The sequence below is a fragment of the Vipera berus genome, assembly GCF_964194415.1.
Source record: "Vipera berus genome assembly, chromosome: 3".
In the NCBI taxonomy this organism is placed as follows: Eukaryota; Metazoa; Chordata; class Lepidosauria; order Squamata; family Viperidae; genus Vipera; species Vipera berus.
The window spans coordinates 48,571,354-48,596,922 of NC_138204.1; the positions used below are offsets into that span (position 1 = coordinate 48,571,354).

At 36.9% G+C, this 25,569-nt stretch overlaps 1 protein-coding gene across 3 annotated transcripts in view; it reads right to left on the reverse strand.

The window, feature by feature from the left end:
* FOXP4 (forkhead box P4) overlaps positions 1-25,569 on the reverse strand; it is a 192,854-nt gene that overhangs the window by 148,468 nt on the left and 18,817 nt on the right. The window lies entirely within an intron of this gene.

Sequence of the window (25,569 nt, forward strand, 5' to 3'; positions counted from 1 at the left end):
TGGTTTCATGTGGCCCGCGAAGCCATCCTGCAAACAGTGAGGGAACGGCCCCCACTGCCTTGGCCCTAGCCCAGAGACCCTCCTTCTGCCAGAGACCCTCAGATCTGTCCCACTCCTGCCCAGGCCCCCATAGGCACCCTTGATGCGAAAGATGTAGAGCTGGCCATGCCCACCCAGTAGGCCATACACAGTCTAGCCACGCCCACCCAGTAGGCCATGCCCACCCTGGCCATACCCACCCGGCCCCTTGAGGGCAACCGCAATGCTGATGCGGCCCTCAATGAAATTGAGTTTGACACCCCTGATGTAGAAGATCCCCGATTCAATATCTGGGACCTCCATTTTTTTTAATGATAACAGAAGATAAGTAGCAATTCTATTGAAAAATGTCTGCTGGTATTTATTTATTTATTTATTTAATAATATTTATATACCGCCCTTCTCCCGAAGGACTCAGGGCGGTGAACAGGGCAAGAATAAAAATACAAAGTTACAAAAATTAAAAAAAAATTAAATATCTGCCCACTAAAAACAATAAATACAATATTAAAACCCCAATAAAACAACCATAAAAAACCCCACCAATCCCCCATCAGTAATAGGATAATAGGAAATACTGAATGAAATGGATAACCAACTTCAATTAAAATATAGGGAATGACTTTCCACTATCCGGGAGGGGCATCCTTCCAAAATGGTAAACACTTCTCTCTGGTGTGAAAGTAGCATGAAACAACAACCATAATTTAGAAAAAATTCCATTAAAAGAAAAGTAGTTTAACATACAGCACCTCATGCACCAAATAATAGGTTTTCAGTTATTTTAAATTACTACATATTAAAAAGAAAACTGCATGGACATATCTACGATCCCAAGATATATGTACTTCCATGAAAACAATGTGTCTTCAGCCAATGTGGAAATTAACTTGAGGATCAGCAGTCACTATTAACCATTATTTAGGACTTAGATGGTAGCTAAACATTCTCTGACCTGGAGAACAACTAGTTTTGACAAGAACATTCCAGAATCAGTGTAGCCTGCTCTATTTGCCTATACCTTGCAAAATTGGTATGCAAGTTGTACAGTTTTATTGAAATCAGGTTTTACCACTTCTTTGCAAAGCTAACAGCTAACCCTACATATTTCATCTTTTTTTATTCCTGCACATTAGTTTTTTTCTCTTCCTTTTTAGATTTTTTTTCCATTTATTACTTTCAATTGTCAAACATCTGTGCATTTGACCATTTTTGTCAAGCATGTGTATTCTGTGAGAAAACCAATTTTCAAGTAAAGAGAAAAAGTACTGAAGCAAGTGAGAGCATATTCTACAAAGCATTTAAGAAAAAAAAGCTGTTTACAGATTTAGAAACATATGTCAGATAGTTAACCCTCTATTGACAAATACCAGGAACATTGGGGGGGGGAAATACAGCTGGAAAAAGAAGAGGAAAGAACAGGCTTATTCCTGTTTTTCCAGTTTGTTAAGAATCATTTATCACACAACCATGAAAGTAGATCTACACCCAGAACAATCATAAAACAACCCTAAGAAAGTTGCTTTTTAAATGTGCCATATTAGCAAAAGGCTGGAAATTATAACTAAAAAAAGTCACATTGCCAGTACTGTTATGTAACAATAACAACTGGGAAGAATCAGTTTACCAGAAGCTAATTTTCAATAATGTGTTTTTATTTTATTTATTTACCAAATTTGTTTGCCGCCCATCTCATGTTTCAAGGCAATTCTTATAACAGTTTTTTAATTATATTTATAATGTAATGTATTTCTGCATGTCTTGTCTAAGAAATCAAAGGTCCACTTTATATGAAGATATGAAGTTTTATAAGCATGGATTGTTTGCTTCAATTCCTTATTTATGCACTATATACTAATTCATAGAATATGGTCAAAAGAATACAAATATTCTGCTAAGAAAAGAAAAAAGAGAACTATCCTTTCTGATGTCAATAGCACCTTATAATGCCTTGATAAGACCACACTTGGAACATTGCATCCTGTTTTGGTTGTCACAATATAAAAAAGATTCTACAAATAGTGCAGAGAAGAGCAACAAGATGATTAGGGGGCTGGAGGCGAAAACATATTGCAGGAACTGGGTATGTCTAGTTTAATGAAAAGAAAGACTAGGGGTGACATGATAGCAGCGTTCCAAAATTTGAGGTGCTGCCACAAAGAGGGGGTCAACCTATTCTTCAAAACATCTGAGGGTAGGACAAGAAGAAATGGATGGATCAGGAAGAGAACCAACATAGAAATAAGGAGAAATTTCCTGGCAGAACAGTTACTCAGTGGAAAAGCTTGCCTTCAGAAATTGTGGGTGCTTGGTTACTATAGGTTCTAAAGAAAATATTGGACAGCTATTTGTCTGAAATGGTATAGGGTCTCTCGTTTCAGCAGCAGGTTGGATTATAAGACCTCCAAGGTCCCTCCCAACTCTGTTATTCTATTATTCTGATGACCCAGTCTACCATGAATTGTATGAGTAAAGACTTCTAAATTATTCTTAATTCTTAAATACTCCAATAGGAGATAAAGTAATATGAAGTATTTTACCGCCTCAATTGACACTGTTGTGCAAAATGCTCCTTAGCAACTGATCTACAGCAGGTCCATTTTCTTTCCTTTGCAAGGAAGCATCATGAAGACGCAGAATATAGCTGTGAGATTACCACCTCTTTTGTCCTGATTATATGACCAATGATTAAGCCAAGATCTGTGATCAAAGTATAGTATGCATGGTGACAAAAATATATGTTTTTGGAACTCTGGATCTGTATTGAATGGCATATCAATATGACCGGCAATGAAAATTGCTAGATTTAAAAGATGCTAATACCATTTATTTGTTGTAAAAAAAAAAAGTCTAACCGGTGCTAGGCATGTAAAAAATAAAATATAAAATGACAATGTTAAATAAACACTAGTAGTTTACATGCTCTTTGGAAAAAATAACTAGGTAAAGGTAAAGGTTCCCCCGCACGTGCGTGCTAGTCGTTTCCGACTCTAGGGGCCGGTGCTCATCTCCGTTTCAAAACCGAAGAGCCAGCGGTTGTCCGAGGACGTCTCCATGGTCATGTGGCCGGCATGACTAGACGCCAAAGGCGCACGGAACGCTGTTACCTTCCCACCGTACTGGTCCCTATTTTTCTACTTGCATTTTTTACGTGCTTTTGAACTGCTAGGTTGGCAGAAGCTGGGACAAGTAACAGGCGCTCACTCTGTTACGCGGCACTCGGGATTTGACCCGCCAAACTGCCGACCTTCTGATTGACAAGCCCAGCATCCTAACCCACTGAGCCACCACGTCCCTTTAAAAAAAAAACTACATAAGCGAATATAAAGTATTTTCACGGGAGGAGCAAACACTCATCTTATAATGACTAATTGACGTACTATAGCTGAATATCTAATTACTGTTCTTTTTAGGTAGAATCAAAATAAATGTATTCAATAATTGCCATTCCATTTTACTATCCTTATTTGTTTATTTCAAACGCATTTTTATTTGGCAATGAAAAAGAAGCCAGGAGAGAGAAGAAAAGAAGAAAAAAAGCTACTAGAGTACAGACCCAATACCATATGGCAAATAGGCATATTAATTACTGCTACTTTTTAATTAACAATTGCTTAATCTGAGCAGTAACATTTGCCTTGACATCTTTTGACTCTCTGCTAACCTGTGAAGTGCACATGCCATGCCAAGTCATCAATTAATTTTTATTGACATTTTCTTCCCCTAAACAGGCACAATACCAGGGTTTTCCAATTAACACCTCAGCACTCTCTAATTAGTGCAATTAACAGACTGATGGATGCCTGGAGTTTCCCAGGAGGGAGAGCAGAGATCAGTTGGTTTTGCTATGTGGACAGATCACCCACGGAGAATAAGCATACATAGCTGAGGACCCAGGTTATCGTCTTGAATTTTAAATGGGAGCAACTACAGGTCTGCATATATGCATATTCCATAATTTTCATTTATTTCACACACATTTTATCCTAAATATATGAAGACACATTAGTGTAGTTACCAATAACTATGCCATCTCTTTATTAGCATTAATATATTTAAATTCTACAGAACTCTAAGTTGTCATGAATTAGTTTTTCATAGAAAAATCTGTTATAATTATACACTCAAATATATTGCATATATAGTCTTCTCAGCAAGAAGCAGCAGCAAGAATGTGCCACATTTCCCTTTCATTTCTTGTCCCCTTAATCCAGGCATGTCAAACTCACGACGTCACGTGACATCGTGCAATGGATTGGGACTTCTCCCCCATTGCCGGCAATGTGGTGGGCATGGTTTCGGCATGACGCATCCAGCCCATGGGCTGGCAGTTTGACATGCCTGCCTTAATCTATCAGTAAAGACTTCCTTTTGTTTATCAAAACTGTTTTAGTCAACTAAAATGTGTTTCTTAAATACTATTTCTCCTTTCTGAACATTATTCCCTATACCAGGAAGATATATCTCAAGTTCTCTATTCTAGTCTCATTGCAGTACTTCTCTTGATTTGGTTGAGGCTTGCAATGATACCTTATCCAAATCAAGTTAAATGATGGATACAACTGCCAATACATCTCTACATATATTTGGCCCAGTTTTCTTATGGCAGCAAAAATCTATCACCTCATATTCTTGGGCTTCTCCTCTTCTAAATGTCAGGCAAATAATTATCTTGCCAAGCATATACTTGTTGCAAGGAGCAACCAGAATCTCCATGTCTTCTGTTCTTTCCCAATGCCCACTTCCAACTGCCACAGAACCTCCAGTCACCAAAGGTTCTGCCTTCACTATGTCTACACACTTGACTCTTAAAGTAATCACAGAAAATGTAGAACCACAAATATAATCTTCATGCCATCTACGACAATCATGGAATTTCAGATGAAGCGCATGAGGAGATTTATTGATATAACAGCAAGACTCTAAAATATTAAGCAAAACCATGTTTCAAATGTTCCAAAACATTTGCAGAAATCTTAATTTACATGGAAAATAGGTGTAAAATGAATTATCTTTCTTCACAGAGGTATCTAAAAGACTATAGAATGAATGCTGCTTCAGGAGAAGAGAAAATCTAATGTATCCATCAGTATAGGTTTTTTTTTAGGGTTTTATGAAAAAAGGCATTTATCACTATCAGAAAGATTGAAGTATAGGTTAATTAGAAGCAATTATCCACTAAGTCTAAACCAGAATGACCAAAAGATAAGGTGACATTCAACACATGACCCAAAAATGCACATCTAAAACAGGTTCAATATTATATACTGCATTTATTGATTTTAGGTACACATTCGATCTATAGTAGTTCCCAGAGCAAGATATATGGACTAACACAAGAATATTACCACTGATAGAAAGTTACTGTTGCAAATCTTTATTAGATTTCTAGAGTTAAAGTTCAATGCTATATGCAAGGCAACCACACTAAGGATACTGCAACCACAGAGGAGTGAGACAGGGATGTATTTTATTTCCCTTGCTGTTTAATTTGTACATTTATGAACAAAATAAATTAGAACATCACCACCACCCAAACTAGCAAACAAACATATTGCAACTTTGTTGTATGCTGATGACACAATATTTCTGTCACAAATGTTAATTGGACTTAAATAAGCTCTGAATGCTCTGGCCAATTACTGATCTGAGGAAACACCTAAAATCAACTGTAGTAAAACTAAAATTCTGATTTTTGCACCTGGGGGATAAATGTTCAAAGTACTGAACAAGTGAAATCTTTTAAATATTTGGGCATTGTTTTCCATAGCTCCAGCAAACACGGTGAACACCAGAATTATGTCATACAAAATGCTCAAAAAACAGCAGGCACAATTCAGTCTTTTTACTTCACCAGAATAGAGCCTATCCTATCACCACTGAAAGTTCAAACACAACTACTTTTTAGTCCCAGTTAGGACTTTATACTTCTTTACTCCTCTTGAAAGGGTCCAATCTAAATTCCTAAGGGCCATGCGCAAGGAAACAACTTGTGTTTCTATTATTGTATGCAGAAGGGAATCAGGGCTATCCAAAGTCTAAACAGGTGCGTGGACCTGTATCATAGCACTTTAGGTGAAGTTACTGTTCTTTCTCACAGGTCTTTCTTTATTGAAGACAATTACAAATCAATATGGTTTAAGACAATTTCAAAAAAGCTTCAACATCTTGGCTTTTCCATGAAGGCACTTCTAATGATGGGTTATAAGTATGCACTCAACAAACTTAAACAATTTAGCAAAGACTTAGAAGCACAACAGGACCAGCCTGCTTTACCTATGAACATTTTTCTTAGCAGCCAAGTTGCATTTTACAAATCAGCAAGATACTTATAACACATAACGGTTCTAAATACCCCAAAACACTAACTTTAAACACTTCAGCACTCTCTCCACAGCAGTTTTGGAGGACAGATACAAATAAGTCCTTCAGGAGCTGAGACTGCGTCCTATGGGCAAGGAGCTGTTGAAACTACAGTTCATATCCTGTTATACTGTACCCTTTATAAGGACTCAGGGACATGCCTTATAACTTTTTACCTGGTAAAACACTTAGGAATTTCTTATATTTTTTATGCAGAGTTGTTATCAGAACATATGATTCAATTTTCTTGAATATAACCAATTTTTTTATCGCCTGCAAAATAAGGCAGACTTTTGACCCTAACAAATCCACAACCAGTTATAATATTTCACCTGTTTTGGTTTTATTTTTAATATATTGTTGTTTGCAATTCTGGTCAGTGACCATAATAAAAAAATACTCAAGACAAGCCAGTCCACTAACTTTCTACCCCTATGTCTCCATGGAATTCAAAATACAGAATGCTCTCCCCACTCCTATTTCAGAAGTTATAATCAAACTAAGCCGGAAAAACAGATATTTTAAAATAGTAAAATATGGGAATCACTCTGGAAATTAATAATGGGGTATGTAAGCTATCTCAGTAGCATCCTATTTAGATCTAACAAATTCTGAGGATATGAACTGAACAAGGGTGTGAATTTTCCCCTGTTCCACTTTAATCCCTAAAGGTAATTTTTAGTTTTTTATAGCAGAAAGATTGGGCACTTTAAGAGACCCTTCCTTCCCCCCCCCCCCACACACACATTTTCTTTTAGAAAGAATAAAATAAGAGTTTTATTCTAAATATTTTGCATGAAAATTGAAATGTAAAACAATCAGTACTATTACAGAATTGTATTACTTTGACACAACCTAAACTATGCATAACTGCAAAATTGATATCCTTTGTGCACTTAAGGAAAAGCAAACAGTTTGTATCATTTTATTGGAAAAGCACTCATAGGACTACTGTGGAAATGTAATAATTATCAAAATTACAACTACTTTATATCCTGTGTTGTACAATGAATATTAAATTTAACATAAGCGTTTTATCTTAATAAAACTTTTTAAACATAATTTTGCCTAAAATGTGTTTTTCTTGACATAGGATATGTTAAGTCTTCTTTACATAGTACTTTTCTAGAGTATAGGAAAGAATGTCCTATCAGGGAAAGTCATTTACATATCCAAATTTCTAGATGGGCTGTGCATCTCCTACACCAGGGGTAGGCAACCTCGGCTCTTTTATGACTCATGGACTTCAACTCCCAGAATTCCTGAATCAGCATAGCCGAGGTTGCCTACCCCTGTCCTACACTTTTGTACCATCTTAACTGAAAGACGAGAGTGAATGAACTCTTTAACTACTTAGGGTGCCGCCGGTCAGGGAGTGCCGGCAGGTGATCCCCAGAGGGAGGGCGTTCTCTGTGGGTGCGCCTGCCCTATGGAATGATCTGCCTGTGGAACTCCGGACCGCCCCCGACCTTTGTTCGTTTCGCCGGGACCTGAAAACCTGGTTCTTTGATCTATCTGGCCTGGACTGAGGGGTTTTAAGTTTTTAAACTTTGTTTTAATTTGTTGGGCTATTAATTAATTTAATTCATTTTAATTCTATTTCTATTTCAACTTTTATATTGTCTTTTAAATTTTGCCCTGTAAACCGCCCTGAGTCCTTCGGGAATAGGGCAGTATATAAAACTAAATAAATAAATAAATAAACTACTGGCAATAAACTGGGCAGGTCCTAGTTAGAAGCAGAAACATCTTGTCTATGTGAATTTAAAATGCTGCCTTGTTTTAATAGATATCATCTTAAATTCACATTTAATCTCAGCATCAGGCTGTTCTGTATATTTTAATTAATTTGTCCAATACTTGTAGGCTCCAGGTATAAAATTGTGTTTGCAATTGAGACCAGGTACAAAATTGTGTTCATTCCCCTAAGTACCAGAAGGTGTTCTTCCAATGCTCAAATGGTATCTCCAGAAGTTGTCAAATGGTAAAGATGTTTCCAGATGTTGTCAAATCAAACCCAATGGCACTGGAAAGGGGTTATAGAATTTGCATTACATGATATTCGAAAGGTTCCTGATTGCCTACCTATGTGCTAAGAGAAAGACTTTTACAGTAAATATATCTATGCACCTGTTCATTCATTCCTTTCATATCCCAGGACATTCAGCAAGAGACTCAATAGTTCACAGAAAATAACAGTCTTAAAACAGCCACAGCAAAAATAATAAATACTGTATATCAGACACTCTTGTCTAGATATAAGAACACAACAAAATACTGTGTTCATTGTTGACATAAAAGATGTCACAAATCTTTATGAAACCCACTTTTCACATATTTCTAATAGTTTATTTTTTCTAATACCTATTATTACCCTGAGTAATACTAGGTTATCACAGACATTTAGATAAAGCAACTGTAAATAAATATATTTTCTGTATACCTTTGGGTATGAAGATACTAAAGCTAAGATAGTAAAAAAATTGAAGCAATTAGAAGTCTACACTTTCCCCCTTTTCAATAGGCAAGGATAAATGTGTATGCTGCTATAGTAAAATTCAAGGCCATAGTCATGCATGCCCAAACACAAAATTCTATGTATGTGTAGCATAATGTTAATTCCTATTCTACAGACGCTTTTGATATAAGGTCTCACTTGATACTGACTTCAAGGTTAACAAAAACCCATACTTGATGCAGGAGAAAAAAGAACTTATGAATTTCTTATTACCTTCATGGAAAAACCTCAGACTATTTCTACTTGGTGTCTAAAATAACAAACACAGTTTTCAAGAATGTATTTTCCAGATATATAAATGATACAAAGTCCCTGGAAATGACAATTTATTTGGGTATCTTTATTTCTACAGTCCCAGCTTTTAAATAAAGAGAAATGAACCATTTTGTTCCCAGGTATAAGCACTAGAATGACTTTAAAAAGCAGTTCTTTAATCATAAAATGATTTGGAGAAGAAGAACCTGAGATTGTTCCATATGGCTTTTTACCCTTTAATTAACACACAAACACAGAAAATGTAGAAAGGGATTAGAAAATGAAATCTACAAGAGCTAAAATGAATTTAAAGCATTACAGTAAATTAGAAGAGATTTAAGGAAGAAGGATAGGCTTAGTCAAGGGTCCCCTTTAATGGGATCACCACTAGGTATACTTTCATCTAGTACTAATTTTTATTTTCACATTTTGGACAACAGTCACTCTTGAGTTTTCCCCATATACTAATATGTCAGTGAAGCACACACATAAACACACAAACATGCACTTCCAGTACATGACCAATGCTCCTATGCTTCTTTCTTCCCTGGACTTTTATTTAAAGATAAATGAACTGGCTAGTTCAGGGGTAGGCAACCTTGGCTCTTTTATGACTCGTGGACTTCAACTTCCTATGCTGGCTCAGGAATTCTGGGATTTGAAGTCCACGAGTCATAAAAGAGCCAAGGTTGCATACCCCTGGGCTAGTTAAAATTAGGTTTACATAGCAGAGTATATATACATTAAAAGAAAATAAAAAACAGAGAAAATATTTGGCTACTGTCTCTGAAGAGAGAGAAGAAACAGACTCTCTTTCATTTCACTCAAAAGTATGTTGCCTGCATCTCCAACCATTTGAACTAAAATTATGGAACGTCTGTAGCAGCTCTGTCCAGCTAGCAATTATCAACAATTAGTCCTTCCAAAACATATGCTTAGTTTTTCAAGGACACCTTCCTTAGGAATTATTTGCATTCAAGGCCCCACACCTCATGCTCATCTTGACATATCTAGGACTGGAAAATCCGTTTCCCATAAATATAATCTTTCATAATTGTGCATTTTCCAAATATGCTGAATTTATTTTATGGGGTTTTTTAAAAAAAATAAAAGTATGCTAATTTATTTTATTTCCAAACTGTATTTGAAAGATACTGTATTTGAAAGTAAATGGAAGATGATGTTGAACTGGATAGATAAATAGCTCCAATGTAGCTTTCTCTAGTAAGAATAAAAAGTCATTCAGTGTTCAAAACAACTGGAAAGAGTGGCCAAACTATAGCCTTTCAAATGTGGAACTACAACTTCCAGCAGCCTCATTCAGCCAGTTGAGAAGTGAGCAGCAGGAAGAATTCTAATTTGTCAATATCAAAAAATCCACAGGTGCACTCACCTACCCCAAATCCAGCAGCAAGTCTAAAGATATGATATTTTTAAAAATCTTGTACATGAAAACCTACAGGTTAGATTAGGAAGCCTTTTTCCCCTATAGAAAAGCAAAGTGGCTGGGTAAGGCAACTGGCCTGATTTTGCTGCCTACAGCAACTGAAAAGGTGCCAGGCGTTGGCATTCTAGTTTCACCCACTGCTTGCTTTCTGCTGAGCTCTTGAAAAGATTAAAAAAGAGCCCCACTCCATCTCATTAAGAAAGTAAACACAAGAGCCATCTAAGTGTCTAATTAAGCTTCTAATTAGTCCCTGCTTGTTACTAATGCAAATTAGATTACGCCGCTTAACTACAGCATGTCCACAACACCCTTGTTAATTGCGGCCTTTTGAAATTAAATTACTCCCTAATTAGCATATCAAAGCCATTGATTCGAAGCCAGGAAAGATGAGGGCAGAAGGAAGCTGAACGCCAAGTTTTGTTAATCAGGGATGACTAATTAAATAGTGACGTTGCACACACAGGGCTCTTGCCTCACTGTTTAGAAGAAACAGGAAACCCTGCATACTTGCAGCTAGGAAGCAGCCGGAGACAAAAGTGGTCAAATCTCCCCACTGTGTCCATCTGCAAAGATATAAGAGAAAAAACTGCTGATCCTTAACGTAATCCCCTAGCTATGATGGCAGAAATACAAAACCTCTGAATATTTATTTTTTTATTTTATTTTAATTCCATTTATATCCCGCCCTTCTCCGAAGACTCAGGGCGGCTTACAAGCTTAGCAGTACCAGGCATAAAGAAATTCCAAGAGTTTTATATGTATTTAAGCTACCTCTAGATTCTTGTATTTTCTGATACTTCACTCATACTTCTATTGCAGACATGTCAAACACAAGGCCCGGGGGCCAGATCCAGCCCACGAAGTGGTTTCATGTGGCCTGTGAAGCCATCCTGGAAACAGTGAGGGAACGGCCCCCACTGCCTTGGCCCTGGCCCAGAGACTCTCCTTCTATCAGAGACCCCCAGATCTGTCCCACTCCTGCCCAGGCCCCCAGAGGCATCCTTGATGCGAACGATGTAGAGCTGGCCATGCCCACCCAGTAGGCCATACGCACTCTAGCCACGCCCACCCAGTAGGCCATGCCCACCCTGGCCATACCCACCTGGCCCCCTGAGGGCAACCGCAATGCTGATGCGGCCCTCAATGAAATTGAGTTTGACACCCCTATTCTATTGTGTATCAGCACAAAATTATAAAAGAAAGCAAAGACAACCCAGATTTCAATCAAATATTGAATAGTTTATATTCAACAAGGAGATATAGTAAATCAAACCCCATCACGTGACGCTGTGAATTTGACACCCATGCCTTATTGCAACATTGGTGCAAGCAAAAGAGATTGTGGATTTTCAACAATGGTACAAACATCCAGGAGCAGAGACTGGGTACAGCAGTCATAAGACCATTGATGATTAATGAATTAACATGTAATGGATAATAAAAGAATTTCTGGCATAAAAAAGGGGAGACTAAATACATGGAATCCAACTCTTTTCTTAAATGTTTTTATATTCACGTAGAAACTATGGGTAACAAGCAATATAAACTAATTGTCATGAAGCACAAGAATGAAATGCTATGGATATAATCTACCTCAAGGGCCACATGTTGTTCCCACTGACCACCAATAAAATGCGGTTTGGATGGCACTACAGCAAAATCCAAAACTGGTTGACTAACCACATTTAAGACAGTCTGTCAATGGGGTTCTCACAAGGATTTGACTTGTATTCCTTATTATGCAATATTATTAATGATCTGAATAAAAGGGTTGACCTGATGCTTGACAAATGTGAGAGGCCTTGTCAACACTCAGGATGACAGAATCAAATAGAAATCTAATATGGACAAGCTGAAAGACTGGGCTGAGAGGAACAAGAACTTCTTCAGTAGGGAGAAATGTAAGATATCACATTTTGGGGGGGAAATGTAGATTGTATACTTAAGATGCACGGTTTGTGCCTTGGGAGCGCTACATTGGACAAAGACTTGTGTCTGCTCATTGAAAGAGACAATTCCTAGAACGGCTACTGCACTGAATCGAAGATTGTCCTCCTGTCCTTCTACTCTTCAGTATACATCATATCTACAGTTCTATATACAATTCTAGGGACCACACATCCAGAAGAATATGGACAGATTAAAGGAGAATAGCAAGAATGATACAAGGACCTGAGAACAAGTATTTGGGGAGTACGCTGAAAGAATTGGAGATGATTAGTCCAGTTGTTTAGTTGTTAAAGGCACTGGGCCAGAAAAAGGATATTGTGAGTTCTAATTTTGCCACATGGACAAAGACAGCTGGGTGATTTCAACCACAGTCATTCACTCTCAGCCCTAGGAAGACAACAGAAAACAAAAAAAAATAATGCCAAGAAAAATACATGGACATGTAGCAACCAGAGTCAAGAGTGGTTCAAAGGTGCACATAAACAAAGTATGGAGAAAAGAAGATTGGGGGGAGATATAGTGTGTCCAGGTACATAAAAAGGTGTCACAGGCAAGATAGCAGGAACTATTTTTCAGAAACTAGGACCAGAAATAATGGAAACAAACATCAAGTACAATACTTATGTTTTGCTTAAATATGAAAAAATATTTCCTGATAGTAAAATCTGTACAATTGTGGAACAATGTACTTATAGAAAGCATCTTGAAGTTTTAAGAAGAGGTTGGACAATCACCCATTCACAGTTTAATAGTTTTTCCAGTACTTTGCAGTGGGTTGAAATAGATACTTGTGGTTTCACCCAACCCCATAATTCTCTGATTTTATAACATTTCCTATTTAGAATGCCACTTCATGTGATTGGAAGTTGCCACTTAATCAGTAGCTTACATCTTGTTGCATTGCACATTAATAGAATAACAGAGTTGGGAGGGACCTTGGAGGTCTTATAATCCAACATACTGCTCAAGCAGGAGATCCTACATCATTTCACACAAATGATTGTCCAATCTCTTCTTAAAAATCTCCAGTTGTGGAGCACCCACAACTTCTAAAGACAAGCCATTCCATTGGTTGATTGCTCTCACTGTTAGGAAATTTCTCCTTATTTCTGCATTTTATCCTGCCCTATCCTTTCAGAAGCTACAGAGAGCCTCTAAAGAGAGTTTCATTAAGATATATGAAAGGCTGAGGCCAAAATATTTCATTTTTTATTAGTAGGCACTTTCCAGTGAAAGCTCTAAAGCAGACATGTCAAACACAAGGCCCGGGGGCCAGATCCGGCCCGCGAAGTGGTTTCATGTGGCCTGCGAAGCCATCCTGGAAACAGTGAGGGAACGGCCCCCACTGCCTTGGCCCTGGCCCAGAGACCCTCCTTCTGCCAGAGACCCTCAGATCTGTCCCACTCCTGCCCAGGCCCCCATAGGCACCCTTGATGCGAATGATGTAGAGCTGGCCATGCCCACCCAGTAGGCCATATGCACTCTAGCCACGCCCACCCAGTAGGCCATGCCCACCCTGGCCATACCCACCCGGCCCCCTGAGGGCAACCGCAATGCTGATGCGGCCCTCAATGAAATTGAGTTTGACAACCCTGCTCTAAAGTAAAGGTAAAGGTTCCCCCGCACATGCATGCTAGTCGTTTCCAACTCTAGGGGCCGGTGCTCATCTCCGTTTCAAAGCTGAAGAGCCAGCGCTTGTCCGAGGACGTCTCTGTGGTCATGTGGCCGGCATGACTAGATGCCAAAGGCGCACGGAACGCTGTTACCTTCCCACCGTAGTGGTCCTTATTTTTCTACTTGCATTTTTTACATGCTTTCAAGCTGCTAGGTTGGCAGAAGCTGGGACGAGTAACAGGTGCTCACTCTGTTACGCGGCACTCGGGATTCGACCCGCCAAACTGCCGACCTTCTGATCGACAAGCTCAGCGTCTTAACCCACTGAGCCACTGCATCCCTTTTGAAAGCTCTAAAAGGGTTGCTAAATTTGCTTCTTTCAACTGCCTGCTTAGATTTGGACTATCTGCTTGTTTTGAGGATATTATTGCTGTTCTTTGGGAGATAAATTTACTTTATATACATAAAAATATTTTCTTATTGGATTTTAGCTTACCTGTTTCTTTATATATATTTTTCTTTCTCTCAATTCACTTAATAAGTTCCTCTAATTTATATTTTTGAACCATCAAAATAATAAGAACAAACTAGCTGAGAAAAAGAGTATTAAAAATATTTATGGCTCATTTTTAAAAGTCAGCATGCAAGGCTATATATCTACTACAAAAAGGACATTATCAATTTTAGCAGTATTTTCTAATTGAATATGTTAAAATACTTTTGTAACTCAGTCCTAATGAACTGTATGAATAAATTGTACAATATTGTATGTACAACAGCAAGACTTAATATTCCCCACACAACACTTTTAAATACAACATTTAAGACTAGTTTTTATTCCAACTCATTCTATGTACATGGCTACTGTTTTCAATTTGTTTACTAATAAAAATGTGTAGATCCTGAATCTTAATATTTCATGCCCCCTAATGCAAGTGCCAAATGTATACTGGCTAGAATTCAGAAATTTAAACTATCTTCTGTTTCTTATTCCACATTCAATATTGAGATAAACACAAATTAAATCACAAACAGGTTAAAATGAGATATAAACAAATAGTAAATTTCATATTAGAAAGTGCAGGCATAAATCAGTAAATATGTCTTAAGAAGAATATAGGCATGCAAAAAGTAAAAAGTATGTAACTTAAAAGTAGTTATACTTTATTATGTACATAGCAAGATACAGATCAATTACTCTTAAATAAATAAATAGTTTTTCATGTAGCATGGTATCATGCTACCTTAGGGAACATATTGTTCAAAATTATCCTGCCCTATCCTTTCAGAAGCTACAGGGGGCCTCTAAAGAGAGTTTGATTAAGACCTTTCTCATAAGAAGTCACAGAGGTATGTGCTAGAAGACAGATCTTCTACCTATACAATAAAAGGCTACTTCTAGAGATAGTTAACAGTAATGAAGGAAAGAGACTACTGTTCTCTTTCCATCATTCTAGCTAAACAGGAATTCAAGCAGGTGGTTAATAATAATAATAATAATAATAATAATAATAATAATAATAATAATAATAATAATAATAATAATAATAATAATAATAATCCCTGATGCAGACAATCATGCCAATCTGTGTAGACAATCAATTATTCGTTATTTCACAATACAACATAGGAAACTCACTGATAGTTGAGATCTACCGTATTTTTCGGACCATAAGACGCACCGGACCATAAGACGCACCCAGTTTTTAGAGCAGGAAAACAAGAAAAAAATTCTTTCTCCTTCTCTCTCTCTCCCTCTCTCTTTCTCTCCCTCCCTCTCCCATTGTCCCTTCCTTCCTTCCTTCCTTCCCTCCCTCTTTGTCCTTCCCTCTCTGCATTAGAGCAGTACCCGTGGAGGCGGCCCTGCAGCCCGGCTTTCTCTTGCAGAAAGCAAGCTGAAATGGAGTGAGGGAGATTGCCAGAAATGCGAATCGGCCGATCTCGCGCTCCTGCAAACTCCCTCGCTCGGTTTCAGCTTCCCTTGCTACAAGAGAAAGCAAGCTGAAACGGAGTGAGGAGATTGCCAGAAATGCGAATGGGCCGATCTCGCGCTCCTGCAAACTCCCTCGCTCGGTTTCAGCTTCCCTTGCTACAAGAGAAAGCAAGCTGAAACGAGGCAGATTGCAGCAGCGCGAGATCAGCCGATTCGCATTCCTGGCAATCTCCTCACTCCATTTCAGCCTGCTTTCTCTTGTAGCAAGGGAAGCTGAAACCGAGCGAGGGAGAGTGCAGGAGCGTGAGATCGGCGTTTCTCAGCACGTGCCGATTCATGCTCCACTTGCAGAGGTTGGGGCTGGCCATACGGATCACCTTCGGACCATAAGACGCACCCTCGTTTCCCCCCCCCACTTTTGGGGGGAAAAAGTGCGTCTTATGGTCCGAAAAATACGGTATATACAAAAAAACTATTCATCTGAACAGGAGCTCTTGTTTTATTAAATATATTTGAATTAATAGCATAATCCATTCTAACAAACACTGTTTATAGATTTTAAAATAGTAAACACCCAATAATATAACTGATTTAATTTAAAACTGCACTGGTTCCATTGTACCGGGTGCTGATTAAACCATGCTTAGAATGCCCTATCTCAATCTGTGGTCCGCGGACCCCTGGGGGAATGCAATGTCATCACAGGGAGTCTGCAAAGTGTTGAAGAAATGTTATGGTTTAAATGTTAAGTCTTGGTAGTCTGTGGCCAAAAAAGGTATTTAAAGGGGTTCCGTGGTGAAGAAAATATTGAGAAGCATTGCCCTATCTACTTCCAGTAAATTGTTAAAGAGACACAGAAGCTGAAGATGATTAAGAAGATAATGATATGGTATCTGGAAATCAAACACTGTGAGGAATAGTTAAAGAAGTTGGGCATGTTTAGCTTGCAAAAGAGAAGACTAAAAAACATACAACAATTTTCTACAAATATTTAAAATGCTGTTGTGTGCAATGTGGAACAGTCTAAGCTGTCTACTAAAACCAAGAATAGGAAAAAGACCAACAGGATGAAATGAATCTCCTGAACGGTGAGATGGGCAGCAAATTAACTTTATGGATGGATGGATGGATGGATGGATGGATGGATGGATAGATGGGATGGATGGATAAACAAACAGATAAACAAGCAAGCAAGCAAACAAACAGATAAATAAATAGGGGGTTTAAGCTGAATATAAGGAGAAATTCTTGGCAATAAAAGCTATTATGCAGAAGAATACAATCTATCTAGATGAATATATATTCTCCCTTGCTGGATATTTTCAAGAGGCAGTCGGATGGCCCATCTGACAAAGTTGGTTTAGTGAATAGCTTCAGAGAACAGAGGGTTAGAGTAGATGAGATATTATATCCTTTCCAATCCATACATTCTATGATTGTACAGCAAAAATATTCAAGCTACCTCCAGCAAAGGTTATTAACCAATATTTTAATTCATTCTGTAACAAAATATATTAGGTAAAAAAAGGTAAAGGTTCCCCCGCACATGCGTGCTAGTCGTTTCCAACTCTAGGGGCCGGTGCTCATTTCCGTTTCAAAGCCGAAGAGCCAGCGTTTGTCTAAGGACGTCTCCGTGGTCATGCGGCCAGCATGACTAGACGCCAAAGGCGCACAGAACGCTGTTACCTTCCCACCGTAGTGGTCCCTATTTTTCTACTTGCATTTTTACGTGCTTTCGAACTGCTAGGTTGGCAGAAGCTGGGACGAGTAACAGGTGCTCACTCTGCTACGCGGCACTCGGGATTCGACCCGCCAAACTGCCGATCTTCTGATCGACAAGCTCAGCATCCTAACCCACTGAGCCACCGCGTCCCTCTATTAGGACATAGAAACCTTGATAAATCACTTTCCTTAATGTTCCTGAGACAGAACCTCAAACTAACAGTGTGCGTGGGTGCACACACTCATACACCATATTTCCATGATATAATTCGACTGCAAAAATCTTCTCCAGTCATAGTACATTTTCATGGCTAGGTTAACAATATTCCATATACACATGCAGAAGCATTTATGATAACACATTTTTTGTGAAACAATATTTCAATATATAGCTTGCTGCAGCATGACCTTGGCTAAAAAGCTATTCTATGTTGATATCCCCACAGCCATTCATTAAAAGTTCTGACTAGGCATGGAGCAACACACAACTTACACAATGAATCTCAATGACAAAAAGCACAATACACCATTGCTTCAAAACTGGAGGTATATAAGTAACTCAACACATATTGTATAAAGCATCCACCAATATCTATAAATAGGATGAGGAAACAAAATTTTGTCTGAATTTTGGAGAGCCACTGCAGCAAGTGGTACAAAACGGTTTGATTTAATGTTAAAAAAAGTTCCTAATCTTTATACACACACACACACAAATTTGGAGATATTGATGAACACTATGCACAATACATATTGAACCACTCATACACCTCTAGCATATCCATACATAAACACATACAGTATATATTGATCTGGTTAATCTTTTTTCAGAGAAAGAAAAGAAAAGAAAAAAAGAAAAGAAAAGAAAAAAAAGAAAAGAAAAGAAAAGAAAAGAAAAAAGAAAAGAAAAAGGGAGGGAGGGAGGGAGGGAGGGAGGGAAGAAAGAAAAAGAAAGAAAGAAAGAAAGAAAGAAAGAAAGAAAGAAAGAAAGAAAGAAAGAAAGAAAGAAAGAAAGAAAGAAAGAAAGAAAGACATTTTAAGAAAAAAAGGAAATGGCTTTATCCAGTTTAGATCAGAACTATTCACTGTATCTCTCCATGCCCTTCTGTCCTTGCAAATATTAACAATGTTACTTCTGCCTATAATAAAAGACATTCATTGACCAACAATAGTCTCCCATCCCCATTCTGAAAGAGGCTTTGCATTTACTACCACACAAATTACAGTATCTAAGTATTATGCCAGTTTCATGTTAACTTGAGTGCACTTAATACAAAATACCTCTATTCAAATTCACATGCATGGGATTTAATGTATAAAGTACAGAGTTGGGTGAAATAATATACAACTTGCCCTTAAGAAAAGCTATTTCAAAATAGCTAGTACCAATTTTCTCAGTACGTGGATATTGTTGTCCATGAAGTCTACCTAGATACCCCCTCCTCCCTTGAAAATAGGTTTCTCTTTTACTCTTATTCTCTACATTTTGTACATGGTTTTTGCTAGAAAAACCTCTGAAGCTCTACTTTTCATCAGCATTATCAAGAATTAGAAAAAAGATCCACTTTTCAAAAATAAATTAAGTAACAGACAAAAATTAACCAAGATAAAGGGTGATATTTTTCTTATGTAGAATTGCTAGTAAATTTATCCCTGAAACAGTTCAGGCTATCATTTCACAGTTGCCTTGCATAATGTTCTTCCACCAGCATTCATTTTCACCCATGTGTGAATATATGTATAGATGCAGTAAAAAGAGTTTATAATTTGAAAATGCTTTTAATCAGTGCTTTTTTTGTAAAAGAAAAAGGTGCCGGAACTCACACATGTCATACAACCCACCTTGCTTACCCTACAAGGTTCCATCCAAAAACGGTGCCGGAACTCCGTTCTGAGCGTTCTATGAGAAAAAAAGCCCTGCTTTTAATCAAGTTACCCCAAGGAACCAGGTAAGAAAACATAGAATAAAAATATTAATTTTAAATAGAAAATATGGGATTTTAACCTTTTAATCTGTTTATCAGGAATTTGAAAATGGAGGGGGAGGAGGAAATAGATGGTCAGATAGATCATTCACTACTCATGTCTTTCTGTTTGAAGCAAATTTTTCTCACCACTTTGAGTGATTTAAAATAATGATAAAGGTGGACTATAACTAAGTAAATCTTCCTACTCTGGATTAAATACTATTACACATAGTACTATACATTTGGATAAATAACTAAAACCATGCTTTTGCTGTAATATAGGAAGAGAGGTCAAAACTTTAGATATACTATATATTATTTCTTTTAAAAAAACTGTCTAAAACTTAGATAAAAAACTTAAATACAAACTTGTCTTTTGTATTTAAGCTTTTTATCTAAGAAAATGAAAATGAGACAAAGACTTATTTACACTTCAAGCTGAAAGAAAAAGTCTATTCAAATTGTGGAAAGAATCCATGTTTTAAAAACTACCTTGGTAAAGAAAAGGCATACGTTTAAGAGAAGGTGCAGTACATTTTTAAATGAACAGAGATTCAAATGAAATAACTAATTTCACCTTTTGAAAGCAAATGAAGACCCACCTTTAGTAGCAAGAAAGTGCTAAAAATTAATGTTTTTTTTTCTCCTTTGGATATAGAGGAGATATTTTCCTTTTATACGAAGAAACCCCAGAAAAGGGAGGGAGATGGTAGAGACCCAAATTTTATTCCTTCATTGTATAAGGAGAGTAAAATAATAATAAAGTTGTACAATGCCACACTGTTTGGAAGAAGTGGTAGAAAAAAGAAAAAAAGACTGTAAAAAAAAGAAGCTAAGAACAGAAGGACCAGCTCTAACCACCCGCTGAACAAGCTTCCTTCCCAACGAGATTCAATTAATTGATAACAAGAGGCATCAAATTAATTTTTCAAGGATGTTAGATTTTGATGAAGGAAAAAAAATCTCTCTGATTTTAATCGGGGTGGCGTTTAAAAGGCATAAATGAATATCCCTTTCTAATCATCTGAGGCACGGAGAAAACGCCAAGCGGTTAACGTGCAAATTCAAACGGTTTAATTAGGGGGGGTGGGGAGATGGTGGCATCAGAAAAGGAAAACAGTTTCTTTTAAGAATATTTTATAAAGAAATTATTTTTAAAATAATATTTCTCCTGACATTATGTCCTCATGCAAGCTTTCAGCCTGGACCAGAGTTTTACCATTGTATAGAGATAATTTCTCTTCACAACCTAATTAAACAGAAAAGAGAACATATCAGAGTAAAAATTAATTTATGAGGGTATAAAATCAATGAAATAAAACCCCTTATACATATTATGTTTCTAGTGCTTCCCGCTGTTGAAACCTACCATTGACACTTGTAAACTTAGAGAAGTACCCTGTAATACTTAGGAAATTTTAGCTGAATGGAAAACCCCCAAAAACAAAGTACAGGAGATTGCCTTGCTTCTCATCTTTATATATATATATATATATATATATATATATATATATATATATATATATATATATATATATATATATATATATATATATATATATATATATATATATAAAAGGTAAAGGTAAAGGTAAAGGTTCCCCCGCACATGTGTGCTAGTCGTTTCCGACTCTAGGGGCCAGTGCTCATCTCCGTTTCATAGCCGAAGAGCCAGCGCTTGTCCGAGGACATCTCCGTGGTCATGTGGCCGGCATGACTAGACGCCAAAGGCGCACGGAACGCTGTTACCTTCCCACCGTAGTGGTCCCTATTTTTCTACTTGCATTTTTACATGCTTTCGAACTGCTAGGTGGGCAGAAGCTGGGACGAGTAACAGGCGCTCACTCTGCTACGCGGCACTCGGGATTCGACCCGCCAAACTGCCGACCTTCCGATCGACAAGCTCAGCGTCCTAACCCACTGAGCCACCGCGTCCCCTATATATATATATATATATATATATATATATATATATATATATATATGTCAAATGCTTGTTAACTATTTAGATTACCTTGCTAGGCCCCAAACATGGGACAAATCTTTATTTCCTGTTTCAGCCTATCATGAAGGCCATCGAACAGGCAGTAGTCACACCGGTGACAGCTCATATATTTGTGTAAATTGCTAACAAATTAATTCTTAATTCTTTGTTAGCAATTTACACAAAAATATATATAAATAAATATATGAGCTGTCCGGTGTGACTACTGCCTGTTCGATGGCCTTCAAGATAGGCTGAAACAGGAAATAAAGATTTGCCCCATGTTTGGGGCCTAGCAAGGTAATTTAAATAGTTAACAAGTATTTGACATATATATATATATATATATATATATATATATATATATATATATATATATATATATATATATATATATATATATATATATATATATATATATATATATATATATATATACACACACACACACACACACACACACACATGTATGTGTGTAAAATGTATGTATATGTATACACACACGTTTACATTTGCAGCTAATCAAGGATTGATTGATTGTTCATTTACAATAACCTTAATTCAATATGAAAGATGACAAAGGCAATCAGTTTTTACATATTTTATCTAACTTCCTTTACTCATAGTTTCTACAAGATACTGCCAGCACTTGGATAAGTTATTCCATGGGATATTCAGTTCAGAGCCAGCAACTGTTTTTTCTCCCTATGTCTTCACATATGGTCACATTGAGTGAAAGAGTTCATTGGCAGATTAAAATGTACTGCTCCACCACTTAGAGACAGTCAAATGCATTCATTTATTTTTAAGTCATCATCTCAAGTATTAGCTATAGCTAATGGCTTAATCACTCACAAAGAGATTCTGCTGTCTTTGTTAAGCACAGAACCAAGACACAATAGATTTCCCTTCTCCATATTTAATACAATTTTGTATATTAAACATAATTTTATACCATATATTTAGGGTTACAATTAGATGAGTGCTTGGAAAAATACCAAAGTACCAAAACACTGCCAGCCCTAAACCACTACAAAAATCTGGAATTATTTTCAGATGAGAAATGGGGAGGCATATTAATAGAACAGTGTATTCTTTGCAACATTTTCTAAATTGTATAAGGGTCCAATCACTACAAAGTGGCTGTTGTCCAATACCCTCAAATATCAGATGGGAGAAGCATCAGCAATGAACCATGCCAGGCAGCTGAAGTAACGAGCTTGCAGATGCAACTAGTGATTATGAATCCTACTACTATAGCCATAATTTCTTCAGGGGATAAAACTCAGTCTTTAATATTGCTTTGTTTTAATAGTCCTTAAATTGAGCTTCTAGTTTCTAAGCCTAAGGATGTATTTATTTTTTAACTTAGTATTTTTTGAAGTAAGACATCCAGGTATCATATCTTAAATTCTAATTAGATTTTTAATTATTCTAAGCCTTACATAATGCTTACATAAACAGAAAGATGGGGTATAAATCTAATGATAAGTATTATGAAAGTAAGACTCACAGAATTTAAGAAGAAAAAGATCTACTGTACAACTACTTGTAGTTACAAAATTTAAGAAGAGGAAGATCTACTGTACAACTACTTGTAGCTACAAATCAGTTTCCCCAATTCAATTTTTTTCTTGTGTTGTGGAACAAAATAAGACTCAGAGAATTGTTCCTAAAATTCTTCAACTTTCACCCTTTATTGATAAACTGTCAAAATATACAAAGTTGTAACTTAGCAGTAAATTGATGAAATCTTCAAATATTAAAAATCTCTCCAATCTGTGTCCCTCTTTATATAACTCCAAAATAAACCAATGGACACTGCTCCAACTAGAAAAATTAAGTCTACAGCAAGAACTAGATTAAATTCTATTCTCACATTTCCTGTATCAACATATTCCTACTACTGATCAGAAGAATTCTTTCTACAAAAAGATTATCTCATATATAGCAACATATATAAATAAGGAGAGTTTTCAGAGTTGATTATATAAATTCAAGGGGAATAATACGATCCATACAGTGGTGGGATTCAAATATGTGAACAACTGGTTCTCTGTGTGGATGCCACTTCCAAAAGTCCGTTCTGGGCCTGGGCAACAAAAAATTAGCTACTAGTTCTGCCGAACTGATGTGAACTGGCTGAATCCCACCACTGGATCCTTACCTACCAGCCACTTGGTTATATATCCTTCCAGTATCAAAGGTTACATATATCAACAACAATGGATCTGACAAGATTCTAGTCTGGTCCAGCATAATCTCTTACATTCAAGAGCTCATATATGGGTTAATGAATGAGCAAGGTGCTCGGGGAAAAAAGTCACCAGGAAACTACATATCCTGTAGTCTTGGATGAAATTATTTTTCTAGCCTCATATTAATCAGATTTCAAAACTGGACTGATCAACTGGTAAAATTATCTGAATGGAAAGAACAAGCTCTGCATTTCTGATAAGACTTTCAACACCATCAGCCTTAGCATGTTTCTGGGCAGTTCATCTAGGTTACAACGTGATGGTATCACAGAAACATAATCACTGTGGCACTTGGATGATTGGTTTAAGAAAGTGGTAAAGGAAGAGTTTTGCTATGCCTCTAGGTAGCTAAACAATGGGTTTTAGAAAACATCTTGTATCTTCTTTAATGTTTAACTTTTATATAAAACCACAGGGAGAGACTACCTGAGATATGGATTGAAATATCACTAATATAGGTAAGACTCAACTCTTAACTTGCCTATCTCTGTTGTCCTCCATTTAATAATGGATCAGATAACCAAAAGAGACCGATCCAAATCTATTATTCTACAAATTCCATCTAACAATAACTGGTTGCATGCAAACCAATAAACAAAATAATCACTCCAAATAAGATGGTGTACACATAATGGCTATCAAATGAGTTACATCAAATTTAGTATGGAAGAATTTGCCTCTAAAGTGTCTTGGTTAGGAGTTCCCTTTGGATCCAGTTACAGAAGTGTTTTTTCTCTCTTTAAATTGATACTATATATGTGCTCATATATGAATAAATATAATTTGGCCCTTGTCCATATTTCTATAACTTTACATTATTGCAATACATTTTACATGGGCTAACTTAAGAATGGAACTATAAATTTAAATTAGGCCCCGAAGGATTTTATTATTTTCACGTGTCTTGATTAACAGTCATGAATACTTTGTCACTGGTTTTCAATGAACTATTTCAAAATAAAACTGGTATTATATGTTTAAAGCAATTATCTTTACCTGGGGCTATGGTATCTAGACAAATGTCTTCTCCTTTGCACTCCTATCCAAATGCCAAGGTCAGCTTCTAATATGAGATAAGTGGTTCATGGAGAAACAGAGGGAGAGTTCTTCCATATTTGTAAAAAGAAAATTCTTAATTAGCAATTTTAATATCACATGATAATAGGATATTAAAATAAACAGATGGGTAAAGAAGTGTAAAGCAACAGAACCAAAGAACTCTGCTTTAATGTTAATTTATAGTTTGTTTCCTGACTTTAAGCTACAGATCTCCAATTTGCAGGTAAAGGCTCTGATTTAACGAAGGTCAGAATTTCTGTGCTGAATCTAGCGTCCAAGGAAGGAACACAAAGTCAAAAACCACACCTTATGAAGTGTGGGCAACAACAACACCCACAGAATGCTTTATCAGTTCTCTCAACTCAGGTATCTCATTCCCCAACCTGCAAAGCAATGTTGGGAAACTAAGAACTTGTAACAGGATCAAAAACTATATTGCCATGATTTTGCTGTAATGTAG